Source organism: Pseudonaja textilis, chromosome 3 (genome assembly GCF_049901715.1).
Source record: "Pseudonaja textilis isolate UNSWEBS1 chromosome 3, rPseTex1.2, whole genome shotgun sequence".
Lineage (NCBI taxonomy): Eukaryota > Metazoa > Chordata > Lepidosauria > Squamata > Elapidae > Pseudonaja > Pseudonaja textilis.
Window position 1 is genome coordinate 182,826,094 of NC_141992.1, and position 15,854 is coordinate 182,841,947.

Sequence of the window (15,854 nt, forward strand, 5' to 3'; positions counted from 1 at the left end):
TATCATTTAAGAGGCAAATTATTAAACTCTGCAGAGAATAATAGAGTTGCAGAAGAACCAGTCATTCTTAAGGAAAACCCAAATCTGAATATTGTCTTCCTGCAAGTACTTCAACTAATGAGGAGGAAGGGGGAGGAAAAGAAGAGGAATCAATGAAATTGATGCATAGTAATTTCTGGAAACTCAGATCAACCAAAACAGCATATAAGAAATGGAGAATGCTTTCTTCATTTGCATATATTTATTTGGAATTTATTGTTTCCTTAATGTATAGAGCTACCCATCTTTTTGCTGTGCTGATGAAAAATATAATTTTCCAATTTTGGGACAGTCCAATAATTTATGTTGATTTTTATATGAATTTCTTTCAGGCAAATTATATCTATTTTTAACTTTTGTAATCCTGTAACAAGATACATACATACAGTAACTGAAAAACTAGCCAGTCAAGAAAAAAAAGCAGGAGTTTTAAGATCATTTGCAGGTGGCAAAAGTCTACACATGAACCCGGCAGAATCATAGTTCTTTTTTTTTCTTTCTTCCTAAACAAGAAATATCATCAGTGCTGAACCTTGTGTCTTCAATTAGACTGAAAATTCTACAAAAGTGACCTAAAAAAGAATGTTTCCCCAATGCCATTAAGAAAACACAGTATCTTGCCTATCTAAATCAAGAGATTCCATTAAATAAGTAAAAGTCAAAAGAAGAGGCTTGAATCACAACTGACACTTTGGCAAAAGTTAACTTTGGTTTGTGCTATGTTAAGGGCAACAAGTTGAAACTAATTTTAACCTAGCAAGAGAGAAACACTGCACAGTGCATTTCCAAACACTAATTTCCTCAATGTAGATGCTTCTTAAAAGCCTCAATTTAGCAAAATATAGAAAGACCACAAAAAGCAAAGGACAGAGCTCATGATGTAACAAACAGATTTTTTTGTTTGGATGAAGTCAGTAAGAGTGCCACTTTTTTCTTGCAAAATCGGAACCACTCTACTGCACATGAGCATCTCGGTTTCAGTCACTAACATTTATTAAATAGAAAATCTATTCTGATGAACAGGAAAATACTCACCAAAGAACAATAGCAATTCGTGAAAAACACAGGTGGAAATAAGAAGATGGGAGTGTGTGAATGGAAAATGAAAAAAGATATAACCTGCAAATTTTATAACAGTGACAATATCATCAAATATTTAACTTCATGGTTTGTGAAGGGAACTTTCAAATTCTTCATAAGAAAGGCATGTGCATGCATTTGACAAAATGAATTCCATAATGCATACGGAATTCTAATTCCCTTCTTAATATAAGTACAGATTCCAGAAGCTGGGATCTAGCAGTTGCACCTCTTTAGATTTTTCCTCTGCATCCAAAAATACATTCCATAACAGAAGAACAGATTTTCATTCCCTGAACTGCAAAGTAAATTACTGTTTTTCTGGGCATTTCTCTCCAGTAATGCATTAAGCAAATCGCCCTTTACTTTAGCAGCTGTACCTCAAAGAAACCAAATGATCCCTGTTCCTTTTGGAATGGAACCATGTGAAATGATTCAAATACATAAAGAACATGCAATGTAAACATTTTTAAATGCATATAACATAAACACCTTTTACCCGTTTAGCTAGAGAAAAGATGACATTTTCACTTATACCGCAAAACTAAACTTGGCCCATCTAGTGAGTCAAAAAAATGATAAATTACATTATAAAAAGAACTGTGTTTGGCCCACTCTTTTAAGTAAACATGATTTCAAATAAACTGATATTTTTGTCCACTATGAAGTTAATAAAAGTATATGTAATAATATCCAACAAAATGGATATTGTATAGAAATGGAATAAGTTTAATAGGTTTGTTCTCTTAAAAACTGAATGCTGACACCAAATGCTTTCTAGCACTGAAACAGTGAGTGACCTCTTACATTGTTCCCAGCCAGTTGTAAAGCAGATTCATACTCTGTATTAATGTACTAAAAATGAATGTAATTGTTTTCCACCTTGCTCTCCTTGCATAAACATTATTTTTTATACTTTTATTTTATTCATTCCTTAAATTTATTATAGCCACCAAACTCCAATGGACTCATGCAAAACTGGAATGGTCTAGGCCAGGGATATAAAATTCAAGGCCCAGATAGGCCCACTGGGTGCTTAGATCTGGCCCAGAGGTGGTATTCAGCCACTTCTGACAGGTTCTGGAGAACCGGTAGCAAAAATTTTGAGTAGGAGCTGAAAAGCAGGTTAGTGGGGTGGGGAGGGAATGGGGATTTTACACTATCCTTCCCCTGCCATGCCCACCAAGCCACACCCACCAAGCCACACCACACCCACCAAGCCATGCCCACAGAAAAAAAATTGAATACCACCATTGATCTGGCCCACAGGGCTGCCCTGGAAACAAAGGGCCAGACTGCAGTGCCTGTGCCAGCAAAAACAGAATTGTGCTCTGTTTTCACTGACAGAGGATTGCAGGAGGCCATCATAGCTGAAAATGGAGCTCAGGAGTCCATTTTCACTGGCAGAACACTTGGGCTGCCACAGGCGTCCCGACACAAGTGATGTCAATCTGGCTGCACCCACCCTAACCACATACACACATACCCTCCCCCCCAAGGTCAAACACAACCCTGATGAAGCCCTCAATGAAATTGAATTTGGCATCTCTGGTTGAGGAAAATTAATGCTTTATACTAGAATTTTGTAGGGTTAAAAAAAAAAAAAGATCTGTAACTTACAATGAAAAATTCTTCACATAAAATATTACTATAAATGTTGATTTGGAATAATTTCAGATGACTAATCCGTCTCAGTATGCATGATTTAGGAAATTAGTATTAGTTAATGTAGCACATTATAAAAGACATTCATGTTGGTTTCATCAACCTCAGTGCCCTGAGATATTTGCTGACCAAACAAAACTATTAAGATTTTTTCTGCTTCATCTAGGTCCTTTCTACCCAAATAAATGCCCTTTCTACCCGTCCACGGGTCTCTTTCATTATTGCCTATAAACATGAATGAAACATTGAGTTTATGGACTTCCCTAAAAAAACAAGCTACTGAATATAAACAGATAACAAACACCACACTCATTCACACTGATATTGTTACCTATTTGGGAAATGAAACATCTCTGCAAGCCAACTACCAAGCTCAGGGAACACCAAAAAGTCCACAGTTCAACTCTGAACTACAGGTATTATCTTCTATTCAAACAAGAATGCACTAAAAACTTGCATTTTTCCAGTCCATTCTGTCCTCCAAGTCATCTATTTATGTAGTATAAGTACAATAAAATCCTTTTGGAAGCTGGCTGAATAAGCAAATGAAACAAGGGGGGAAATGTAGTTGAGAGCATAAAAGAATTAGCTTGTTGAAAATGACAATATAAAAGGACCACCTACTAGGAAGGAAGAAGCATTTGAGTGATGTTAGGCAAACCTTTGAGGAAAAATCATATGTCACGTGCCAGGAAAAGACATGGAAGAAGGATACATAAATACCAGGATGATACTGGTATCAACAGGAGAGCTGGCATCTTTTATGGAAATGTGGGCATTCTGATGAATGAAGAAAACCAGCTGGCTAGACTTCTGTGTTTAAGTTAGTGTGGCCTTTTTCTAGCATCTCATGACAGAGAAGAAAGAAATGTGAGTTGTGTAAAGATAAACATTGGCCAATCTGAAATGCTATGGCTTTCCTCTTCAGGAATTCTGGGAAACTATTTTTGAAGGCTATAAGGACACTATCTGAATTCCCAGAACATCAGAGGTGTAAACTGGAACAAAATACTGTAATAATTGGACGTACTTTAAAATTTGTTGAAGATCATTCATGCAAAATCTTGCCCAAGCGGTAATAGCAGCAGCTGAGTCTTCTAGATCAGTGCTGGGGAACTACGGCTTGTGGACTTCAACTCCCAGAATTTCTGAGATAGCCATGCCAGGGGTCCCCAAACAGACCCAGCAACCAGACAGCACAATCAAGGGAACTCCCATCCTCTAGATGAAGGCAGTATAAGAAACTGTCTCCCCTCTCTTCCAAGGAACAACCTCTCTCCACGGAACTGGTCCCTGGTGCCCAGAAATTGGGGGCCACTACTCTAAGCCATCAGCCAAATCACAGTCGACATCATTATGAGTTCTGCATTTTTCTTCAAATGATTTGGGGCATATGTTAGCTAGTTTATTTTGAAAGTCTTTGATCATTTGAAAAATAAAGTGTGTCATGTAAAAATATCCTTATATAAATATAAAAGGAAAACTAACATTCAGTGCAACATACTTCTATAGACCTATGATTCAGTAAATTGCAGCTAATTTGCTAAATCCTCTTAGTTTTCCACTACCAATCCCTGTTCATAGGCATTAGCTTCCAGGGGAGCAGCAAATTACAATTCCTTTCTGTCTATCAGCCAGTATCAGGTACAGACACTTAAACGGAACTGAAACATATTGGGAATGAAATTGATAGCCAGCTTGGCATCCTAAAAAATGTTTCCATCCAATGGGGAATGGTCAGAGAATATTTTTATTTATTTTATCAAATTTATATGGCTGCCCATCTCACACACACTGACTCTGGATAGCATAAAACCAGCAACTAAAAGATTCCATAAAACCAATTAAAAACAATAAAAAGCATTCTCCAGGTTTGTTGCGGGGGGCAAATTTTAAAGGTTTTTCTGGAAACTCACAAGGATTGGGGCAGATTTCACTTTGGAAGAGATGATGGTCCAGAGGACAGATGCCACAGCAAAATCCTCTCATCTCCCAGGTCCCATCAGATGAAGCTACCTTGCAGAAGGAACCTGCAACTTGCCTTCCTGACGGGACAGATAGTTGTAATGGAAAGGAGGCTATCTCTGAAATAACTTGGCCCCAATGCCATGTAAGGCTTTAAATGTCAAAATAAGCATCCTGAATTGAACTTGGAAGCAAATACGGGAGTTGTGGAACAACTTATTTGGAATGTAAAGAAAATAGGTAGGTTAAAATAAGCAGGTTCTTGATGTGGTGGAACTACAGTTCCCAAAAGGCAAAAAAAGCCAGCCAGAATTCTATCACTGTCCAACCTAATTATAATATAGTATAGTATTTTGCTATAAATACAATACCATACAATAAGTGTGGGAGGGCTTTAATCTTGTTTCAATATTAAAGATAGGTGACATTTTTAATTACTGCATCCACACCTAACAATTAAGAGGGAAGCTCCAACAATGGATTAGATGTTGCAAAGTGACAAAGCTAAGATTTCTTTTCTTTTCCTGGAGGGATTTTATTCATTTATTTAACTGTGTAAACATCCTACTAGGGATTATAATAGTTTATTCCCCCCACCCCCACTGCGATGGAATCTCTCTGGGGAAGTCAAAGAAAAAGGACCATTACAAAAGAAATAGTAAGCCAGAAGAGATAGGGGAAACCTAAGAAAGAAATGCAGAGCATCTCTACCAGAATTTTGGTAAGTATTAAGTTGAATGGAAGAACTGTTTTGAGATGCTTTCAACATTGTATTATATTACCCTACTAGCAACAAACAGCCTTCCATAAATTTAAGCAGTTCTTGTTTCTTTAGCTTGCCATTCTTGCAGTGTTTGACAATCCCTGATTTTTGACAAATATGCAGCCACAATTTAATGATATATTTGGAGATGGTTTGGGAGTCACAAGTTAAAGACCTTGGAAAAGCCTTTGTGTGTTCCTAGATCATAAGGTCTAAAAAAATCCCAGGTCTAAATGGTTCTTCGGCACTACATGTGTCTTAAGCCTTTTTTGGATGTTACTTCATGCTTTTGTCCTCAAGACAGTTGAGTGTTGATTAACACTGATAAATGGGTTTATAGTTAATATCTTGACATTAAGCTGTAATTACTACTATTTGTAATTTGTATTACTTCTTTGTGGCAGCCCCTCAAATACTGGAATGCTGCTATTATGTCACCCTTAGTCCTTCTTTTCTCTAGACTGGCCACACCCAATTCTTGCAACCATTCTTCATATGTTTTTGTCTCCAGGCTGTTAATCATCTTAGTTGCCCTTTTTTGCCCTTTTTCCAAAGTCTCAGCATCCTTTTTGTAATTTGTTGACACAATTTGGTTAAAAACTTCACTGATTCTTCTTCTTCTTCTTGCTGTATTTATATAGGCATTCCACTAATGAACTTCTAACTTGATAATGATCAGAATGTTGATCTAACGTAGTATATTATAGCATTAGATGTTCTTATAAATATCTTCTAAGGTATCTGAAATGATCACATGCCTCCAGCATCTTATTATCACTGCTGTCCAATAGAGGTACCTTAGCTTTAGTTTATTCACTACCACTATGTATTTTTATGGATGAGCTGAAGCCACATAACATTTTGTAGCTGACTAAAAATGCCTTATTTTTTGACAGTTCAATGTTCATGAAAACATGTCTACTAAAAAAACCTGCTTTACTAACTTAACTTAGTCTTAGTATCTTCAATATGCTGTCAAATCTGAATATCAGTGTAGTATGTAGTATGTACATATTGTTGAATCCCATTAATACTTTCAGAAAAAGAAATGACATCACCAAGGAAATAAGTGAGATTAGCAAACAAAATTAAAATGTACAATATTTAAATGATATATAAATAAAATTTATATCATATCCAAATTATAACTGCAATTTGTGCATCTTGTTACACACAAAATTGTAACTGTTTAATCCTCATCATTGGTCAAAGAAGGTCAGTCAAGTCTTGCATTACGAACATTTTTAAAAATACATTATGTTCTATGTATATTTTCCCAGACAAAAAATAATTCTGGGTCACAAAGGGTTATTAGCTGTTGAGTTTGCATTTTATTAAACATAAAAAATATTAAAGAAAGAAGTAACGGAAAAAATGTTTTTCATACTTCATAAAATATACTTGAAGGATTGTGATATAGATAGGTGAATAGAAAATAAAGATTTATCTATGTAAAGATATTTGAGAAGCACAAAGAAAACAAGAATTGAAAAGTGCCTTTTCAATGAGAGATGAATTTTTGCATTTGTTATATATGAATCTGTAAATGGATAAAAGATGCATGTAAAAGAGATCCAGGGAGAGGAATGTTCATCATCTAGAATTACTCAGAAAGTAGAAAAGGCAGTATTAAAATCTAATAAATAAATAAATATTCTTTTAATTGTGCATTCTCAGGAGATGAAAAACCTTGTATATAGGCTACCCTCAGGTCAATTCGCATTGTTTGAATTGTAATTTCATCATCACTTATTTTTAACTTCCTAGTCTAGTCTCTAGTCCCAGGATTTCTTAGTGGTTTCCTATCCAACAACTAACCACATCTAATCTGGTTTACTTGTCCAAAACAGGTCAAAAACAACTAGGTGCTGCCATCTACTGTGGCAAATGATTAACCAATTCATCTCCTGCCTATCTTGTTATCTCATCTCACTAACTACAAGTCATGGCTTCAAGTTTTTAGACCACTCTGAACCTGTGGAAAACATAATTGAGGTTTAAAAACCCATGTTTTCCAAAAGTAGCCCAAGCAACAGGAATGACTGGTTGGATGTATTTATATCATTATGCCATTACTGCTATACCTTAAAGTCAAACTCTGTACTCATGCCAGTTTTCTTAGTCATATGATTAAATTCAATACTTCAGAAAGCAGAAATATTAGTTTCATCTAATGAGTAATGCATAGTCTTTCATCCTTCAGACATGATTTGTAACTTAATTTATACAAGTCCCACTACCAATAAGCTATAGAAGAGCTATACAACTTTTAACGCAAACTGCTTTATAAGGCTCTCATTTAAAAAAACAGCAAATTTATCAGATATGGAAGTACTATATTGTAAGACTATCATTTTAGAAGAAGAAAATATGAGAAAACACCCATAATATGGATTGGCTTCTAACATTTTAAAAACCTGTCCGAACATTCATTAGAGCTACCATAAGCTTTTCATATCCATTATACAGAATGACTCTATAGCAATGAGATGTGTTCCATCTCGTTGTCTATAACTTGACAAATAATATATTCTCTAAATATAACTGAGATTTAGAGAATATACATTATCTATATAGATATAGATATATAAATAAATATCTAAATCTAAATCAGCAGCATCTAAAGCTGCCAGTGCACCATGAAAACAAAAATGTATATTTTACATGTAAGAATTCCCTATTCCAGTAGTTCTCAACCTTTTCTTCACCATGAACTCCCTTTTGCAGTCATGGACCATGGTCACGGACCCCTAAGAAATAACTTAAGATTTAAATCATAACATCTCTTCCAGCCTTCGCAGTTCATAACATCTCTTCCAGCTTTTGCATACCAACATAGTGGTCCGCAGGGCTCCATGGACCACGGGTTGAGAACCATCAGTTATTTAGCCATTCTAAGGAGACTGGAAACAATTCTTGCAAGGATCTGTGGATTATGGATTATAGGACTGTCCATTAGGCTGATCCTGTGGAAAGTAGATTGTGTCCTTCAACATCAATTTCCATTTGGCACTGTCCATTTCAGAATTAGCTTAAAAACTAGGAAGTAGTATTAGGCTGTTACTATTATGACTGGGTAATTTATTTAAAGCATATTCAGCATTCTAGAAACAATCGTTTTCCCTTTTATCAGGCTATTTTTTAAAAAAAAATGGTGCAAAATGTTGCTATACAAAAAATTATAAAGGCAACTTTCACATTTCCACAGCAATAAAGATGTGAAAGATCTGATTTACACAGAAGAAAACAAAGCATGTTCACTTCCCTATTCTTTCACACGACCAGATTCTATAGTTATACTTGATACTACGTTAATTTCAACTTGATGGAAAACAGAGTATAAAGGCGGTGCTTGTGAAACTTTTTTTAAAATGAATTTTCTTTCCTATTGAGCTGAGCTTCTAATGAATGGAAAGTTATGGGAGAGAGCTGGGGCCCATAAGCATTGCAAATGAACCCTCGTTAAGTGTGCAAATGTGATTGAATGCAGGGAGGGAATATCAAGAGTGATGTCTAGGACTTCACTGAGTGCCTGGTTTTACAGGTTATTAATCACTCTGAGTTGGAGAAACTGAAAATCATTTTTGTTTGTTTGCTTAAATTATTTCCATCAGCTAAGAGCTAATCCAGCTAAATGATGTTACAAAATCAGATAGCAGCAAACCTTTCAATTATTTGGGTCACTGTTTTCAATCATTAAAGGGCTGGTTCTCTTTCCAATCCTTTGAGTCACTCAGTTTACCACTTGCCGATTATTTTTAATCTTCTAATCCTAAATATATTTTTCTAATGCTTTTTGTTTAGTAATTCAGTTTCTGCAATCCAGCATCCATAAAGTATTAACTATCACACAATTACCAATGTTCTAAATATCATGCCGATAAATAGACAGGAGGAGGGTTAACGGCTTAGTTTTCTTTTCTAAGGCAAGGTTTGGTGGTAGTCCAGGCAAGAGTGGGCACTGGAAATTCAAGTTTATATTACATTCCCTGTCTAATATAATCTATAATACTGTAAACATTGATAGTTAACAAACTGTAGTTTTAAAAATTGGGAAGCTGTCATGTACCCAAGCAAAGAATCAAATTCTGGAGGAAGACAAGGACTGATGAAAAGTACTGATGAATATTAGATTTCTATTAATGTCTGTAGGTCCCTAAGTTCAAATGATCCTCATAAGTTATTTTGAGAATATAAATGAGAAACTGCAGTCCAGTGCCTGTTTTGGAAATGTTCCAACTTGTCTACAGAACGTGCAAAGTAAGCATGGGTAGAAGCACAGAAGTGCCCTAGGGGTACCATGACAGATACCATTCTGGTAAAGTAATGCTCTCACTTAATATGTTATGTAAATACATTCAACTGTGCTTTATTAAACAAAATATAACTTAACAAATGATATATGAGATTGTAAACAAGGGGTGGCTCTCTGTGTGTGTGTTTATGAAGGGAGGGGGAGAGGGAGAAAGAGGATGGATGGATGGGTAGATGGGTGGGTGGGTGGATGGATGGTATATAGATAGACAAGATTGGCAGATAGATTTATACATTTATCTCTACACAATGAAACACTATGCAATATTTTACCTCTTCCACTAGGTCTGGAATACTGTAAAAGTGGTTGTAGAAGCAACAAAAAATATTATTTTTCCCAAGTGCCCTAAAATGGTAGTGTAAGACTTCCTGGACCCATTAGTTTGTCTTGGCATTCAACAAGTTTCTCTCATTTGCTTGAGATCCCCATAGATCAAACATAGTAATAATCTATACAGGCATAAAATGGCTTACAAGATAATAATACATTATAAGGAAAAGGGAAAATCATGACTGCTACTAACAACTTTTTCAATTAGTTTCATTATATTCCATCCTGGTGTAAGAATATTTTCAGGACTGATCTACTATATTTTTGACGAAGACATAGATACATACAGTTATTCATTCATTCCTGCATCCATGCCAAATACCATATGCCCTCAAGGTTCATCATTATGAAAAGTCGAAGTGGGACAGGCTCCAAAAAGGAATATATTTCATTCTAAACAAAGTTAAGTATTTTTTTTAGTCAATGCTAATCTTTGAAATGAAAAAAGAAAAAAAAATAGGATGGGAAGAGGAAGATCGATTTTGGCTAGTCTATGGAAATTGGATCCATATAAATCAAGAATCAGAGACTGCCAAATTCTGTGTAACTGATGTTGCAAACCATGACAGAAAAATAAATGAAGAGCTAATGAGTTTCAGAAAAACTGGCTTGCAAATAAGATTCATATTTCAACAAATATGACGATAGACTTTCATTCTTACAAACTCTGTGTTAGGAAATCCTCAAGTTGGCAAGTTGTTTGCGGAAAACAAGTCTAGAAATATTTGATTAATAATTAAATGATTAAGTAGTGCCTGCACAGCAACACAAGGAAGCAATCACCAGCAGGTGTAGTGTATGAGGCCTTAAAAAGTGGATAGAACAATCAAATCCCTGCATCAGGGTCACACTAAAGTGCTTAATATATGAAGCATGAAAGCTGCAAGACATACCTTAGAATTTAGCTAGGCTAGGCTCTAATTTTAGCATTAATGGAGGTGAAACACATCTGTGTTATTAATCATGATTTGTCAGATATTACAAGGACACTTTTGTTGGTCTATTATTGCAACAAAAGAATCGATTAAAACAAATTACTATAGGAATGCAATGGAGAACCTATGCCACGCATGCCGAAATGGCATGCAGAGCCATCTCTCCAGACACGCCAGCCATCGCTCATTGCTGTTATAGGTTCTGGAGTACATTAGCTAATGCCACCCACAAACCCAAACTATGGTTAAGATACATCGATGACACATTTGTGATTTGGCCCCATGGAAAAGAAAACCTAAACAATTTCCTAACACACCTAAACAGCACACACTCCAAAATCAAGTTCACCATGGAAACAGAAACAAACAAACAACTACCATTCCTAGATGTACTAATCTACAAAAAAACAGATAGCACACTAGGACATACCATATACCAGAAGAAAACACACACCAACCGCTACCTCAACGCCCAATCCCACCACCACCCAGCACAGATAAACTCCGTGGCCAAAACACTAATCACCAGAACCAAACACCTGGCAGACAAGAAACACATAAAGACTGAACTATGCACCCTGACTAAAGTACTGACAGCTAACGGCTTCCACAAAAGCAAAATCACCGGCTTGATCCACAAAAACACACTGAGACATAATGGAGACCTAGAAGATGAACAGTCCTATAGAACAGCTGTCCTGCCCTACGTAAGAGGTACTACAGACAAAATCAGCAAGATACTACACAGGCATCACATCAAGACTGCCTTCAAAACAGACAGAAAAATAGCAGCCATCCTAAGAAACCCCAAAGATAAAATTGACCTGGAAAACCAAGGCATATATGAAGACCCCTGTGCATCATGCCCGGCCACATACACTGGACAGACCAATAGAAGAATAAGAAATGGATGAATACAAAAATGCAGTAAAAAAGCTGGAACACACTTCCTCACTAGTCCAACACATGAAAGTTACAGGTCATAGCATCGACTTCAATGGCACCAAAACCCTAGCCACTATAGAAAACTCCAGCCACAGAATTATCAGAGAAGCCACAGAGATTGAAAAAAGACCTGAAATCATGAATAGAAGAGATGATTCCACCAGACTGTCAATTATTTGGAAGCCTGCACTCACAAACAAAAAAATCTCCACACCACAAGCCAGGAAAACACCTGGGCACAAACAGATCCCCCCTGATACCTCCAGCTCAAACACACCCCAACCAGGCACCCAGATGAAACCTAGCTTCCTAATAAATGATAGCTGTCCATTTACTCGGAGTCAAACTGCACTAAAAGCCTCCAATACAGGAACACAATGATGCCAGCCAATCAAGACAAAAAAAAAAAAATGCTACAAAACAGGCAGAAAATATTAGACACACCAATCAAGCAGAACACAGCAAACTCCAAGACCAATAAACACAGACCAAGACTCCCAACCAATCAGGATGAAGAAAAAACCATTCTGGCACAGCAGTAGGCTAGCCCCAAATTTAAAACTGAAACAACTGTAAAAGTCTGACTCACAGATGAACACAATACAGAAGCCTGATGATGTCAGATGAGATTCTGCCAAAACGTTGCTACAACTTTAAAAGCACAACTTTAACGATGTGGGAAAATACCCGAACAAAGCTGAATACCGTACATGTAAGTACCCGTGAAAACTTAAGAATATATATACATATACATATACATATATATATGTGTGTGTGTTTTCTGAGGTTCTCGCAGGTATTTGTATGTGGATCTTTGGTTATTCGGGTTTTCTCCCGCGTAAGATTGGAAGTATCTAGGCAACGATATTTTACACGGAAGAAAACCCGAATAATCAAAGATCCACATACAAATACCCGCGAAAACCTCAGAAAACATATGTGTGTGTGTATGTGTATGTATATGTATCTGTATGTGTGTGTGTGTGTGTGTGTGTGTGTGTGTGTGTGTGTACATATATAAATATAAATATTTTTTTTTTTCTTAAGTTTTCGCGGGTACTTACATGTATGGCATTCAGCTTTGTTCGGGTATTTTCTCACGTCACTGTAGTTGTGCTTTTAAAGTTGTAGCAATGTTTCGGCAGAATCTCATCTGCCATCATCAGGCTTCTGTATAGTGTTTGTCTGTACCTGAACAAAGCTGACTACCATACATACATGCATACATACATACATATATATCACACACGCAAGTCTGCACATGCTGTAAGTATGATGACTCTTTAAAAGTTCAGTTAAAACTGTTAATATGACTTTCTCCAACTGAGAGCTCAGAGTTGAATTGTGGGATCCTTATTGCTCCATGAGCTTGATTATTGGTTTGTTGTTGTTTCATTACCAGATTAAGTAACATCACCAGTGCTAGTGAGTGTGGGGTTAGCTCCCTGTTTATATACAGTAGCTTGCCCTGCCCGTCTGGTGGAGGGTATATTTTTGACCTTGATAGTTCCTTGATCAGGGTATTGTTTTCTGCTTGATTGTCTAGTGTTAATCCCTGCTCATCTGGGTGTTGGTTGCTATACACAGCATGTTCTGGTCTTTTTGTTTCCTTCTTAATTTCCACATCCACACTAACACTGGAGGACAAGTTACTGTATATAAACAGGCAGCAAATCCTACACTCACTAGCACTGATGATATTACTTAGTCAGGATAATTAAATATCTGCAAGCAAACAAGCTTGCACAGAGAGCACCAAGGATTCCAGCTATCCTTTTATTTCAGTATTTACTACAAGCATGACTTTTTCTTTACCTTCTTACAGGTTAGTTATCAACATCTGGTTTATGCACAAATGATGAAATACAACATTTTGGCATGGAAGAATTGTTAATACTCTTGCCCAAACTCACTAGAGAAAAGGGGGGTAAGATGCAATGCCAATTTAATAATCACCAGTTCCTTACAGAATATACTTCTGTAAATATCCTGTATTAGAACGTATTGTTTTAGAGTATATTTCTGGTGAACAGAATGATCTTAACTAGATTATCTGTGTGCGTTGCTTTACTTCTTTTTGTCTTCCTTATAGTATCTTGCAGCCAAGACTTATTAAATGAGTACAATTTTCATTGATCTGTTTTATTTCTAGTTTTATTTATTTAATCAGAGGTATCACACACATCTGGTTTGTTTCAAAAAATGCCGCCACAAAAAAGTATCCAAGCTCAACTGAAACAAGTACAAGCTTTCCTATAAATAATCAAGCACCTAACAATGTGACTGAGATATTTCAAAAATAAAATAACAAAAATTCCTTCATACTGGCTATCATATATCCCTTCCTATGTATTCAAATGGGCAATATTCATCTACAGAAAAAAAAATGCAAGGGATAAGGGATTCGTGAAGACTTTTTTTAAAAAAGGAAAATCCCTCCCCAGTTAAAGAAGTTGAGTGAAAACTGAGCATGGAAGACTTTTTGGAGGGGAGAGGGGAGTTAAAAAGAATTAATGTTACCACCATATTTTGTTTGGAATCCAGACTACAGATTGGGACTGGTCTTACATCCATGGTAATCTTCTGAAAATTGGTACCCTGCATATGTGTTAAAGATGAACTCCCATTGGCTCTAACTCAATGGCAGTTGGAACCTAATACATCTGGAATACATCAGTTTGGGAAACGATGCTATTATTCATGCTCAGAGATTAATGCAATCATGCCTGTTCATTATATAGCCTCACCATCTTTTATTTTGGGATCACTGAGATCATCAAGTAGCAAAATTCCCAGGAATGATCATTTTAATTCAAAAAGTTTGTGTCTTTATATATTTCATACCAGTATTATTCAGAAGACATGCTTCTGCTTCTTATTTGCCTTCCCTAGTTTTTGGGTCATAGAATATCTTCAAAATATTATTTTCCTGAGCTGTTCTTAGAAGACATCAATGGACATTTCACAAAAATGTCCAACTTCCCCCCTAGTTGTATGCACTAGAGGTCACTTTGTGTGCCACTATGAAGTTGTCAGTAACAATAATATTAAAGCTTACTAGCTGGCTTCTAAGCAGAAATCTGGAACATGTCTGGATATTATCTTCCTGTAATATTATCATGTAACAAAAATATTTATGACACTTTCTATTTAAACGAATCAATTCTTTGCTCTTGTAGGTCAGGCAACATACTTCTATGCTCCAGAAGTCTTTTGAGAAATGTAAGGATGTTAAAAACCAAATTAATAACACAGCACCTTTAGGAGGAAAAAAAATCCTGCTAGTTCTAATTAAAACACATTACAAAATTGCAGCAAATAGAAGTTATTCCATCTTCTATTGTAGTATAAGAAATCTGCTCACAGGTTTGTTTTGTTTTTTTCTAAAGTTATATCTAATATATCTGGTTATCCCGAAATTGTACATAATTGGAAATGTTTTATTCTGCTTGCTAGACAAGGAGTGTACTTTTATTTAAAGCCCAAGCTTTTTTTTACACATTAGAAAGGTTTTTAGCATGGAGCAATAATTCACTCATTGAATTCATTAAAATACCTTTACTACCCATCAATACCCCAAAGTGACTGTTTAAGTATTTTCTTAAACAGCCAAATATATGCTAGTGCCACAAGCAAATTACTGTGTAATCATAATTTCAAATCTAAAAATGTTTACTCACCTTTCTAATCTGAAAATACTCACTTATCTTTCTAAACTGTGTCATCTAAATCCCATTTGCATTCTAATTATAAACAAAAAGTTACGAGTATCTTACACAAGGCAGTAAGATTTAAAGACTGAATGATTCATATGTTA

General features: G+C 35.9%; 1 protein-coding gene across 12 annotated transcripts in view; it reads right to left on the minus strand.

The window, feature by feature from the left end:
• The window catches only part of TRPS1 (transcriptional repressor GATA binding 1), a 269,041-nt gene that overhangs the window by 166,606 nt on the left and 86,581 nt on the right, over positions 1–15,854 (minus strand). The gene's annotated exons all lie outside the window — the stretch shown is intronic.